Source organism: Miscanthus floridulus, chromosome 11, assembly GCF_019320115.1.
Source record: "Miscanthus floridulus cultivar M001 chromosome 11, ASM1932011v1, whole genome shotgun sequence".
NCBI lineage: Eukaryota > Viridiplantae > Streptophyta > Magnoliopsida > Poales > Poaceae > Miscanthus > Miscanthus floridulus.
Window position 1 is genome coordinate 359,424 of NC_089590.1, and position 15,185 is coordinate 374,608.

At 42.4% G+C, this 15,185-nt stretch overlaps 1 pseudogene; it reads left to right on the forward strand.

The window, feature by feature from the left end:
• Positions 1-14,368, forward strand: part of LOC136491322 (protein FAR1-RELATED SEQUENCE 5-like) — a 68,100-nt pseudogene extending 53,732 nt beyond the window's left edge.
• The last annotated feature ends 817 nt before the right edge of the window (positions 14,369-15,185 follow it).

Consider the following 15,185-nt stretch of genomic DNA (forward strand, 5'->3'; position numbering starts at 1 on the left):
ACTTCGATGTCCCTGCGGTTCGTTCCACTTCCATTACCTTTTACCTCGATTCCTCTGGTCTTTGCGAGTTCATACAGTTGGTAATTTTTTTTTCTTTTCTTTTGTTGTTCAGATCCTCTAAACTTAGGAACTACGCAACAAATTAGTTATTCCAACCGATCAGCCACATGTCCAATGCCTAGGACCAATGGGCAACCCAGATCCAACTGATCTAATTAATGCAGAGGTCAATAGAATTCCCTTTAGAGCCCAAAATTTCTCTTTGAATTTATAGAAAGATACATTCCGATCTTGGCCCAAAACCACCAAAGGGTGGAAAGATTGGTACTTAAGGGTCAATAGGTCAATGCAAGTACACTAGGCAGAACGGAAGCTAGACTAATGCATTAGGCTATCTATTGCCGATATGCAAAAGAACGAGTCAATGATGATTGCAGCTGCTTACTTCTGGTCAGACACAACAAACACTTTTATGTTTGGACATGGCCCAGCTACTCCCACACTTGCTGATGTCTACATGCTCACTAGTTTGGATATTTCAACTGCCGATGAAGGCTCCATCTATGGCAGAAAATCTAAATATAGGGTGAATACTCGCAACATCGGTGGTTGGACGGGATACATTCAAGAATGCCAGAAGACCGAGATAGTTAACCAGAGGGAACATGCCACATTCTTGAATATGTGGTTAGAAAAATTTATCTTCTGTGGTCGATCAGTAGGACCAACCAACGCCTTCCTCCCTGTAGCTGAACTCTTGGCCAATGGTGTAAGGTTCCCTCTTGGCCGATACCTTCTGAGCTCCACTTATCATCTTCTTCATCAAGTGTCTCAGAAACTTTTGCTTGGCGAACCCATCGGCAACTTAGGAGGCCCGTGGTGGTTTATCAACATGTGGCTGAATGCCCATATGCACAAACGTTTGCAATGGGACTTCTTTGCCCAACAATTCCCATGAGAAATTGCTGAAGACCACGTGCTTGGGGACGAGGAATCGGCAACACGCTCACCCCTCAATTTTGGTGAAGCCATAATTGTCCTTCCTAGAACAGAGGCCAATGAAGACCAGATCGGTAGATTCTTCCAAAGCTTCTACAATGGTCTTTCTCACGATCATAGGGCCTGGGTACCTTATATTGACGAAGAAAACAGATTCCTCCTTCTTTTCAACTTTGCCGATGACACTCTGAATCAGGATAATGAACTCATGATGGCCATCAGTACTCCCAGGGCAATTCCAATAAACACATTCGGTAGCGGGAAAAACACCAACATCACGTATGAATTTTACAACCCATCGGTAGTATCCCGTCAATTGACTTTTGGGCAACTGCCAATCAAACTTTGTTTTGCCGATGTGATCAAACCTAGAGAAACAATCACCTGCGGAACAGATTGGAGCAGGGTAGTACGACTCTCCCCCGATGCCGATACTACAGATGTCGATATATCCGTCTGGACGCCAGTGTCTTTCATCACCGAATCATATAAGCAATGGTGGCGAGAGTGGAGGGAACAACTATTTGCAACATCTGCTCACACATATCGGCCCGACCCTGAATACGCCATTCCCAATGACGCAGTAAGTTTCTTTTAACTCCCTTCTGCTTTTTCCTTTCATATATCGGTAACTAACTTTCTCATGATAGGTTAACAACCCAGCACCATCAATGAGCAAAAGTGGAAAACCCTTTGATCTTCAGCCTGTTTCCCCGATATCACCGATCGGCTACAACGCCCCTACCTTAGCTGCTTTGACTCACCAGAAGACCCGTGCCAAGACCATCACCTCCAAGTCCAAATTGGCTACAGCTAGGGCCACTCCATTGGCTGCTGCTACAACCCTGATCAAGGCATTCAAGGTAACAACCCTGTTTATTTCTACTCATGCCGATCACAAACTGTATTAACATTAATCATCAGGGTGTAAGAGCCGCTGCTGGATCATCATCGGCAATTCCTCCGATATCAAGCACCACTACTTCTGACAAACCTTCAGAGGTATTCCTTTGATTTTACATTTTATCTGTTAAATATCATACCTTATACTTGTTTTGCAGCAACAAATGGGTACATCAGCAAGCGTGCTAGATGTCCAAGCTCCACAACCAACAAGTGCCAATGCCCCCCAGCCAACCGTTGCTGAGGCTCAAGCAAAGCGCAAAGCCTTAACAGATGCCGAGGCACAGCCAAAACGACATAAGTCCATGCCGATCCCCACATCTGCCCCAATGTCTGCAATTCGGCCAGAATCAGTCGATGCAATTGAGCAAGCAGTTAATCCTCCTGTATAGGACACACCATCGGTCATCATACCCTAGGAGTCAACCACCGATGAGGCCACAGAGGATATCCCATCGGCAAGCTCAGCCGATCCTCCACACGGCATACTCCAGGCTGCTTCCTCCAGCCAAGTACAGGAAATTGCCTTGAAACAGGTAAGCCAATTGACCTAGTCGATTTATAATATTCAGACTTATCCTTAACTAACCTCTTTTTCTTTTCCTCAGGAACAAGATTCCCCAAACAGCCTATTTTCCTTTGCCATTGACATTTCTGACAATGATGGAGAGGAAACAAGTTCTTCCCTTGCACTGGGAACAATATCGGTAGAAATTAAGTCCAAGTTGGAAGCTCTCCTAAACTTGTTACAGCAGGATACCGCCCAACTGGTAGATGATTTGGACCTCGCAAAGGCAATTTTCAAAACAATCCGTGGCCAGGTCCCTGCCGATGTTGAAGAAGTACTCTTCCCAGCAGTCCATTTAGAAAGCCGCCAACTGCAATATCAACGGGCTGCTCAACGCATTGCCGATAGAGCAGCTCAGGCTCAACTCAAAGAAGAGATGCTACAACTGAAACAAATTGCCGATGAGAAGCACAAGGGCATCGGCAACTTGCAGACTTCGAGCGCTGAACTTAAGCAGAAAATCTTAGATTTATCGACAAAGAAGATGGCTCTGTTGGCTGAATTGAAAGAAGTCGAGGTAGCCTTAACTCATGCTCAACAAGAAGAAAGCCAACTACCCAATGCCATCAAGGCTCTTTAGCAAGAAAGAGACATCCAGGCTCATAAAGCCTTGGCCATGAAGAAAAAACTCAAGCCTGTAGAGGGTGCTGCCAATGAAGACATCAAAGAAATGAAGGAAGCCGATCAGATTCGCCTGCGTGCGATATTGGCTATCCAATCCCTGTTAAACTTGTAAATCTTGTCTATTGCATCGGCACTTTATGAGACATTGACATCCTTGTATAATTCTAGCCGATAGGACTGTTATCGGCACTTATACTTTTATGCATCCATCCAGATACTAGGGTAATATTTCTTTAAATATTTTCCATTTAATGCTCTGGGAAACACGACCCCTTCGAGGGTTTCTAGAATATATGCGTTACCAGAAACAGACTGATTTATCCGATATGGACCTTCCCAATTAGGAGACCACTTTCCAAACTTTGAACTTTTAGTCCCAATCGGTAGAATCAATTTCTAGACCAGATCTCCATCGGTAAACTCCTTTACCTTCACCTTCTTGTCATACCATCTGGCTACTCTTTTCTTATTTTCTTCAATGCTAACTAAAGCCCTTAACCAATGACCCGCACATCTTCCAACTCATCCTTCATAAGAGTATCATAATCATCGGCTGTCAGCTGATTTTGAGAACGTATTCGCCTAGAGCCAATTTTAATTTCCCAAGGTAATACTGCGTCGTGTCCATATACTAACTGATAAGGCATCACTTTGGTTGCACCATGACATGACATCTGATATGACCACAAGGCTTCATTTAATACTGTATGCCACCTCTTAGGATTTTCTTTAATTTTGCGCATAATGAGTTTGATGATCCCTTTGTTAGAAGCCTCAGCCTGACCATTAGCTTGAGCATAATATGGAGAAGAATTTAAAACTTTAATTCCCATACCTACAGCAAACTCATCAAATTCTCCCGATGTAAACATAGTACCCTGATCGGTAGTGATAGTTTGAGGAATACCAAATCGGTAAACAATATGCTCTTTCACAAAATCGATCATATTAGCCGATGTCACCTTTTTTAAAGGAATTGCCTCAACCCATTTTGTGAAATAATCAGTAGCAACCAGAATAAATTTATGTCCTTTGCTCAATGGCGGATAAATCTGACCGATGAGATCGATAGCCCATCCCCGGAACGGCCAAGGTTTAATTATAGGGTTCATAGCCGATGCAGGCGCTCTTTGAACATTACCAAACTTTTGACACCCCTGACATCCTTTAAAATACTTAAAACAATCTTCAAGAATAGTCGGCCAATAGTATCCATTCCTTTTGATCATCCACTTCATCTTGAAAGCCGATTGATGCGCTCCACACACTCCTTCATGAATTTCACCCATCAAGTTTTTCGATTCATCACTGCTAACACATCTGAGTAAAACTCCATCTATAGTTCGATAATATAATTCATCATCGAGGAGCACATACTTGGTAGCTTGGAACCTTATACGTCTTTCAACCTTTTTATATGGATCCTTTAAATAATCGACAATCTCCTTTCTCCAGTCATCGGTATCGACCACCGATGTTAGCACTTCCTGAATAGGCTGATACCCTGAAGCGTGCTGAGCTAGTCGATTAGCCTCTTCATTATGCAGTCGAGAAATATGTTCAAGACGAAAATCTCTAAACCCTTTCAACAATTGCAAACATCTTTCATAATACGAAATTAAAACTTCACTTCGGCATTCATAAATCCCAGCCAATTGATTTATAACTAGCATAGAATCACCAAAAATTTCAACAGCATCGGCACGTATCTCCTTCAGCAATTCTAACTCTTTCATCAAGGCTTGGTATTCAGCCTGATTGTTTGTCGATGTAGCAACAATCGACAATGAAAACTCATACTTCCTTCCTTGAGGTGAAATCAACATAATGCCGATACCTGCTCCTTCACCACATGTGGACCCATCGAAGAAAAGTGTCCAAGGAGCAACCTCCAGAGAGTCCACTGTATTACAATGCTGAGTGACAAAATCAGCCATAACCTGCCCCTTAACTGCCTTCATCGATTCGTAACATAGTTCAAATTCTAATAATGCTAAAATCCACTTGCTGATTCTACCACTTAATATCAGCATCGACAGCATATACTTGACTACGTCGTCTTTGCATATGACCGTACATTCAGCAGATAACAAATAATGTCTTAATTTGACACAAGAAAAGTATAAACACAGACATAATTTTTTGATGGCCGAATATCTTGTCTCAGCATCCACTAATCTTCTGCTCAAATAATAAATAACACGTTCTTTCCCTTCAAATTCTTGAATAAGAGCTGAACCGATAACGGTATCATCAGTTGACAAATACAACCTGAAAGGCTTCCCGTGTTGAGGTGGAACTAGCACTGGAGGATTTGTTAAATATTTCTTAATTTCATCTAGGGCTAACTGTTGCTTAGCTCCCCATACAAATTCCTGATCGGCCTTCAATTTAAGTAATGGACTGAAAGCCTTGATCCTTCCCGATAGATTAGATATGAATCTTCTAATGAAATTAATCTTACCGATCAAAGATTGCAATTCAGTTTTATTGGCAGGAGCAACCACCTTGTTAATTGCATCAATAGACTTCCTACTGATTTCGATGCCCCGCTGATGCACCATAAAACCCAAAAATTGACCTACCGATACACCAAATGCACATTTATTAGGATTCATCTTCAATCTATGCTTCCTTGTGCACTCCAGTATCTTTCGTAAATCAGCTAGATGTTTTGTGATATCTCCAGACTTAATCACTACATCATCAATGTAGATCTCCACTAATGTGCCGATGTATTCATGAAAAATAAAGTTCATAGCTCTTTGATAAGTAGCGCCAGCATTTTTCAAACCAAACATCATGACTACCCACTCAAACAACCCTACATGACCTGGACATCTGAAAGCAGTCTTGGGAATATCTTCTTCAGCCATGAATATTTGATTGTAACCTGCATTACCATCCATGAAGCTGATAATTTGATGTCCGGCTGCAGCATCAATCAACAAATCAGCAATCGGCATTGGATAGCCATCCATCGGTGTGGCTTTGTTAAGATTCCTGAAATCAATACAAATAAGAAGTTTTCCATTTTTCTTATAAACAGGAACCACATTAGAGATCCATTCTACATATCGACACTGTCGAATAAACTTTGCCTCAATTAATTTAGTTATTTCGGCCTTAATGTCAGGAAGTATATTAGGGTTGCATCGGCGCGCTGGCTGCTGATGTGGCTGAAATCCAGATTTGATAGGTAACCGATGTTCAACTATCGATCGGTCTAATCCAGGCATCTCAGTATAATCCCAAGCAAAACAATCTTTATACTCTTTTAACAAATCAGTTATTTGCTGCTTACACTTGGAATCTAACTTAGCACTAATAAAAGTAGGTCTTGGCCTATCGCCATCACCAACATCTACTTCTACTAAATCATCTGCCGATGTGAACCCTTGACCTAATTTTCCATCATTGGCAAACCTATCCATTAAAACTCTTCTTCAGAACCGACTGCTTGGATCAGTGGAATTTCATAATCAGCCACTCTAAGGAATTCTTTTTCCCAAACTTCTCCTAATATGCATTTAGTTCGCTCATAAGTATCTGATTCTGCTGATGCGATGATATAAGAAGAATCACTAGGAACAACCTCAATCTTATCCCCAATCCACTGTACGAGGCATTGATGCATTGTAGAAGGAACACAACAATTAGCATGAATCCAATCCCTCCCTAGAAGCAGATTATATGCACCCTTGCCATTAATAACAAAGAACGTCGTCGACAAGGTTTTACTGCTGATGGTCAATTCAACACATACTGCCCCTTTAGCCGGTGACACATTGCCTTCAAAATCCTTCAGCATCATATCGGTTTTGGTCAAGTCTTGATCTCCCTTACCAAGTTTTCGATACATCACATAAGGCATAATATTAATCGTAGCCCCTCCATCAATAAGTATCTTAGATACAGGCTGCTCATCAACTCTGCCTTTCACAAACAAAGCCTTAAGATGCTGTCTCTCGTCATCAGCAGGTTTCTCAAAAATAGCCATCATTGGATCTAGTGTCAACTGAGCTACTTGATCAGAGAGAACAACTTCTTCCTCATTATCAGATAGTGCCAAAAACTCCATCGGCAACATGAATACCATATTAACATCCGCCGATGGACCCTTATTTTTGTGTTTTACTTGCCACTGCTGATGATCGGACCTCTCATTGGAGGAATTTTCCTCTCAGTATAAATCCTCCTGATGCTCACATTGCATCCTTCTTTTCTATGTCTTTGTCAGACCCTCCGAGCACCATCGAGGAAACTTGGTCTTCCAAATCGGCTGATAACAGGTCCCAGTTGATTCTACATGGCGTATATTAGGGTCCCTGTAGAATATTTCTTCATCGGGAACTCTTGCGTTTGCCATCTCCTCAAGCTCCTCTTGATTTCCTTGGAAAATATCCAGCGCGTTTACCAAGCCTTTCATGTACACTAAGTCTGCCCCCCAGCCGATCATGCACTGATGCTCTACCTCTAATCGGCTCATTGATAAATAAACCCTGATTGCTAGGTTGAAACCTCCTTTCTGACCGATTGACCCCATAATAACCATTGCACTCAGGGCAATTTTCAACAGTTGGCAATTTAATACCTTCTTCTCAACAATGGATGAAAAATGGGCACCTCCAATGATTTTTATGCCAATACCATTCTTCCCGACGTCTCTCTTCTTGCAGTTGTCGACATCGGTCCTTACGCTGACGCCAATCCTCCTGCTGCCTTCGATGGGTAATCACAATGCCAGGTCGAGGAGGGGTTTTGGAATTACTGCTTTCTCCCAGCAAACCCTTACTTTTTGCATCATCGGTAGTTATCCGATGTTGGGGATCCACTGATGTGTTTTTCTCAGCAGCTTCTGACATCAATACCTTGGTCTTCCCTTTGGCCTCCAACATATTTGCTGGAAAAGGGTGTTGATCAATTTTCATCGGCTTCTTGGCCTTAGAAGTACCAAACTTAATTCTCCCAGATTCAATAGCCGATTGTAACTGTTGCCTAAACACCTTGCACTCATTTGTACTGTGTGAAGTTGCATTGTGCCATTTGCAGTACAAGATCTTCTTCAACTCTTCTGTCGATGGGATCACATGATTAGGTGACAGCTTAATTTGGCCCTCTTGAAGCAGAAGATCGAATATCTTGTCAGCTTTGGTGATATCAAAGGTAAACTTTTCTGGTTCTTTCTGACCAAAGGGACAAGATATCGGCTTTTTATTCTTAACCCACTAAGCTAAGCCGATAACTGGTTCTTCATCAGAATCAGAATCTCCTACTTCTTCAACAAATGATACTTTTTTACTCCAATTCTTTTTAGGCTCAAAAACCCTAGTATCTTGATCAGAGATCCTTTGCACAAGATGACTGAGGCTTTCAAACTCCTGAGAAGCATATCTATCTTTAAGATGTGGCAATAACCCTTGGAAAGCTAGATCGGCAAGCTGCCGATCATCCAGCACCAGACTGTAGCACTTATTTTTTACGTCTCGTAGCCTTTGCACAAAGCTTTCTACCGATTCATCACTACGCTGTTTCAATTTCACTAAATCGGTAAGCTTCTTTTCATGGATTCCAGCAAAGAAATACTTATGAAATTGTTTTTCTAGATCAACCCAAGTAATAATAGAATTTGGTGGTAATGAAATGAACCATGTAAATGCCGATCCAGACAAAGATGATGAAAATAATCGAACTCTTAATTCATCTCTGCTAGCTGCCTCTCCACATTGAATAATGAAGCGATTGACGTGTTCCATTGTTGATGTATCATCTTGCCCAGAGAATTTAGTGAAATCTGGTACCTTGTACCAATTTGGGAGAGGAATTAAATCATATGCAAGAGGGTATGGAGTCCGATAAGAATAAGTATTGACCTTGGGCTTTATCCCAAACTGATCCTTCATAATTTCTGCTATCTTATCGGCCCAAAAAGCATCAGCCTCCTGCTGACGAACTGGTTGAATTTCTACGGGAGGTACCTGCTGATATCCCTCCACATATCTTTGTGGCCCACGATCTCCAGCAATCGGCATATTTGCCGTTACTTGTGGTCCATTAACCTGTTGGAAAGGATTCATTGGCTGAGCTGCCAATGCTTGATTCTAGAAACCAGCTTGCATATGACCTTATTGAATCCCTGCAACCTGCTAATTTTGCTGAACTGTATGTTGAACAGGTAACTGTCCTGACCAACCATTATTAGAACTCATTGGTACAAAACTTACCGATGGCTGGTAATTTGCTGACATTGTTGGATAATTATAGCCAGCTTGAGGCATGAACTGAACCCCAGTTTGACTCATAGTAGGGGCTTTCTACTGCATCAGCAGTAAGCTTGCCAATGGACTTGAATTGGGTGTTTGAACCAAAGGCATCTGGAAACCTCCTGGAGTTGGTTACACAGTAGTTGCTGTGGCATATTGAGGCACTTGAGCCATCGGTGAAACAGCCGATGGTATAGGAGCTTTTCCTACTGCATCAAACACTTGAGGTAACCTAGGATTGAAAGCAGATGACTCCAAAGGCATACCATATCCCCACCAATTAGCAGGAATCTGGCTATTCTGAGACACAGGGCCTGACATAGCTGATGCCGATAGATCTGTATTAAGCTAAACTCATCCTCCTGGTAGTACCAGATCTGATCATATCGGTGTAGATTGAATATTAGGTAAGCCTACCGATACTAGAGGAGAAGTAACTTCTGTACCCACAATGGCCGAGGGAGCCGATGGAGTTTTGACAGATGCCGGCTCTGGTTGGTGATAGGTAGGCCCAACATAATGCGGTGACGCTTGTCCTTCTTTGAGAGTTCAAACCACAGCATTATGAACAGTATTGGACAGCACATTGGAATGATTAATCAAAGCATGATTTACTGCAGAATTAACCATCTCTTGAAGTTTACCAGGATTGGAGTCAAAGGTAACCTGCCGAGGCAACGGCAAATCTTGCTTCTGGATGACTTGTCCACTCTTGTTCAGGCTAAACGATTTTAGACAAAGCTGCCTGTATTCTTCTACAGCCTTTTCCATAGCCTGCCTCTGCTCTTCCTTAAGATCTTCTTCTGATACCGCGATAATGTTCCCCGAATCAATCTCAGAATTGAACATATTGATTGGATTGATTGGTCCCATCGAGCGTGCCAAAAGATGTGTTGATGCAAAAGTGGATCTGCAAACATAAAGGGCTAATACCCGAATCGATATCCAAAGTGTGCCAGTCGATTTGACCTGTTAATCGACAAGGATGAAGATACGAGCACTTTGGTCCTGACAACAGCGATACGCCCAGAAGTCACGGCCAAGAGGTACTCATGCAGAACTCAAGAATCATCGAAGGTCGCACTGAAGCTATGCAACTCGCCGAATCAATGAGAACTCGTAAAAAAGAAAAATATGCAAATTGACGAAGTCGCCGAAAAGTAAGTAGATGCAAATAGGAGTAAAAATTGGTTTTGATATTGATTCTTTTTTTTTATTACATTGCCCCTCACTCTATATTTATACCCTGATCTAAAGAGACATAACCAAACACAACTAGGACACCAAGTCCATATCTAAGGAAACACGTGACTCTTACATGAATCATACTCTAACAAATATAGAAAAGGAAATCAACTCCTATCTATTTCCCTATCCGCCTCAATTACGATGGAAATCTCACCGACCTCCTTTCCATCGGCATACTTCCTGTTTCATCGGTAGTAGTCTTTAAGCCTTCCTTCATCGGCATCGACAATAACATCTCCAACCTTATCGGCAACGCCTGAGTCTAAATCAACCTTTCCATCAATCACCACCATTCATCGGCAACCATCTTTACAAGCTGATTTTCATCGACTGTCAGCGTATACAGTTACTTTCCTCTGCCGATTAGCCCACTCTGATCATTTTGACATGTGCAAAAAACGGTGTCAACAATGTCCATGAGCCAATCACCGACAATATAGGCCTTGCCACTCTTCTTCTTCTTGTAGAAGTCTCTCTTTTTGCCATCTCTCTTCTTGTATGGCTTGTTCTTTTTCTTTTCATCTTCATCACTTGAATCATCTTTCTTGCCCTTGTTCTTGAACTTGTCTTTCTTGGGCTTTGTGCATTGATGAGCTAGGTGGCCAAGTTCACCACAATTGTAGCAATCCATCTCGGAGATTGGCTTTCTTCTTGAGCTAGTGAAGAACTTCTTCTTCTTGCCGTCAAACTTGATGCCACTCTTGTTTAGCTTCTTTAGCATCTTGGCGGTCTTCTTCACCATGAGAGCAAGACTTTCTTCATCATTTTCATCACTTGAGCTCTCATACTCAAGTCTTGCCTTGCCCTTATCTTGGCTAGCTTTGAATGCAAAGTCTTTCTCTTTCTTCTTTGTAGAGGATGAGCCATCTTGTGGTGTGATGTGCATATACATCTCATGAGCATTGATCTTTCCCAAGATTTGTGTCGGTGTAGCGGCGAAAAGATCACCTTGATGTAGCATGGTCACAATGTGCCCATATTTGTCAATGGGGAGGACACTCAAGATCTTTCTCACAACGTCGGATGGTGACATTTGAGTAAGTCCAAGCCCATTGACTTCCTCTACAAGAACATTTAAACGAGAATACATTTCATTAGCACTTTCTTTGGGAAGCATCTCAAAAGAATTTAGCTTTTTAATTACAAGATGATAGCATTCCTCACGCTCACTCTTGGTTCCCTCATGGAGCGCACAAACGTCCGGCCATAGTGCATGGGCGTCTTTGTGGTTCCTTACATGATTGAACACATCTTTGCAAAGGCCTCTAAAGATGGTGTTGCGAGCCTTTGCATTCCATTTTTCATAGTTTACTTCATTGCCTTGAAGTTGTGTGGCATTCTTAGGTGTTGGGAACCCTTGAGAGGTGGCTCTAAGAATTCCAACATCTAGAGCTTCTAGGTATGCCTCCATGCGAATTTTCCAATATGGAAAATCATCCCCCCTCGAAGATAGGAGGAGGTCCATCCCCGTGAGACATCTTGCTCTAAGTGGTTAAGCTTAAAAACGTGAGCATGAGGCTCTGATACCAATTGAAAGGATCAAGATGCCCAAGAGGGGGGGGTGAATTGGTCTAATTCTAAATTCTCTTGCAATAATCAAATCCTACGGATAGCCCAATTAACCCCTTGTGCCTAGAAAAGTGTTTTTATCAAATTAACGCACAAAAGACTTGCAACCTATGTTCCAAATTTACTCAAGCATAGCAATTCTATGAATGTAAAGACAAGTATTGAATTGCTCAAAGTAAATACTTAAAGTAAATGCTCAAAGTAAATGGAGAGAGGAACGCGGCGATGTTTTGCTGAGGTATCGAAGAGTCGCCACTCTCCACTAGTCCTCGTTGGAGCACCCACGCAAGGGTGTAGCTCCCCCTTGATCCGCGGAAGGATCAAGTGCTCTCTATGGGTTGATTCTTCGACACTCCGTCGCGGCGAATCACCCAAAGCCGCTCACAACTTGAGTTGGGTCACCAACAAGCTCCGCCGGGTGATCACCAAGCTCCCAATCACCACCAAGCCATCTAGGTGATGGTGATCACCAAGAGTAAGAAGCATGAACTCTCACTTGACCACGCGAAGCCTAATGAGAAGATGGATGCACACTTGTCTACTCTTGATTCACTAATGAGGTTTCACTCTTGGATTCTCAAATCACAAACACCTCACTAGGACCTTGCTCTTCTTGGCACTCACAAATGTGTTTCTCAGCTGTTGGAATGAGCAAAAGTCACTCCACACATGAGTGGAGCTTCTATTTATAAGGCAGCCTGAAAAATGAACCGTTATGAGCTTCTGCGGGATGACCGGACGCTCCGATCATTTTGACCGGACGCTCCGGTCAGTTCAACCCACGCAACAGTTTTCAAGTGATGACCGGACGCTGTTAGGGTCCGGTCAGTACTGACCGGACATGTCCGGTCACTCTTGGAAGCTTACTGTAATCGACCGGACGCTGGATACTCAGGGTCCGGTCACCACTGACTAGACACATCCGGTCACACTTTCTCAAGTCTGGACCCTTACTGGAGTCGACCAGACGATGGCCCTCAGCGTCTGGTCACATTGACCTTCCAGCGTCCGGTCACACCAGACTTGTTCACCTCGATCAAATGAACTGACCGGACCCTGCGGCCAGCATTCGGTCGCATCGGAGCCAGCGTCCGGTCAGTATTTGACCCTCCATTCACTTCCAACTCTCGATCATATGTGAATGAAGTTTGCTCCAAAGGATCTTAGGCATTCATAGGAGCTACCTAGAGCTAGTTTTAACAAGTGTGCACCACACCTAACTCACTAGACTCAACTAGGTCAAGCTACCCGTTCATACCCCCCTTAATAGTATGGCCAAAGGAAAAACAAAGTCCTAAACTATTCTAAGTGTCTCTCTAACTCCAATCGACACTTAGAACTAGTCATCCTTAACCTTGTCGTCAATCCTTTGAAAACTGAAATGATTTCCATCGTAGGGGCATGACAACCTCGATTGCCCAATCGATCTCCATTACCATGACCTAACTTTATTTACCTCTGCAAAACACACGTTAGTCATAGTAATCTTGTATTGTCAATAATCATCAAAATCCAACTAGGGGCCTAGATGCTTTCACGTACATAGATCGATAAGTTACGACACAAGGGGAAACACAAGCAAGCAAAATCTTCTATACCACCAAAATCTGCCAAACCAAAGAAAAAAGGAACAAAGGTATGTCACAAACTTGCAAACCTACATAATGCATGCTGTTGTCATTCCAATCGAAACAATTGGTTGAATTTTTATTAGCAGCCAAAAAACAAAAATGATGTTGTACAACCCCAAGTTGAATTGGAAAATGATGGCAGCAACAGAGATGAAGTTCAGGAGTCTCAAGATTACAATGTCATTGGCAGTTTTACTCAGCTCATAACAGCTCCAACTTGTGATGAAGAAAACCTTCAGTTCTAGTGTGTATAGGCTGGTTAGATAGCATTTTGGATAGGGCTAACTATAGTCTTTTGGGGTCTAATTATAGTCTTTTGTGGCCTAACTGTATATCTGAAATGGCCTATATAATTTCAGTAGAAGCACATATGCTGGTTTAGTAATAGCACAAGTTGTCAGGGTACACAACTTGAAGGTGCTTTAAATGATTTTGAACTTGTGGACTTGTGCTTTGGAAGTGGAGCACACAAATCTCCAGTGTGCTTGATCTGTCTAATAATTATGTGCTTGTGAAAATGGCTTTGTTTGTGTGCAAGTCTGATATATTTTGCCATCAGTGAAAATTTGGGGCTAAACATGTACTCAGCGTATTTACTGATTAAGTGTCACTGTGTCTAAACACACACCAACTAGACATCGGTAGCAAGGATGACTACTAAGGATGCTTTGCTTGTTTTTTTGTTGGTGTTGGTTGTGTTGTAGGCCTACCTGCTATACAAGGTCTAAGGCATGTAATTGTATTTTCATGTAATAAGTAAGATGCACATTTGTAGTTGAACCATGATCATGTACACCATTGCATTTTCCCAGTTCAAGTACTTAGCATGGTCTCTGTGTTCAAGTTACAAAATCACAGTTGTTAAGTCATTCATTTATCGAATTTTGTTCAAAACTAGAAGCACTATCAAATAGAATAGAACTAAGCATCACTGAACGTCCATTAGCAAGCCACCGAGTTTAATACATCATTGATTAACTAGGTGGACACCCATCATAGAAGTTTTGATGACAATACGCTATACAACAGTAGAGCCAGTGCACCATTCAGTTAACTGACATGGGCTCAATCAAAAGGTCAGGAACGTAGCCTAATAGGTATCTAGAAAACTAGTTCGTCAACCACTACTTAGACCCTAACTTGAGCAAAAGACCAAGCCGATTTACTACCAGCAGGTACTTGGCATCAGTTCTTGAACATGATGGCAGCGACGAGGAATGCAATCACTCCAATGAGACAGTAGATGAGGTACATGAGCTTGCACTTGTCAACAGCTATGAGAGAAGCCTTCTGGTGGTAAACCTGACAGATGCGCTCAGCAACACGCCTAGTGCTGTTCACCTCCTCCTACAGCTCCACCCTGGCATTGTTGGCCACATC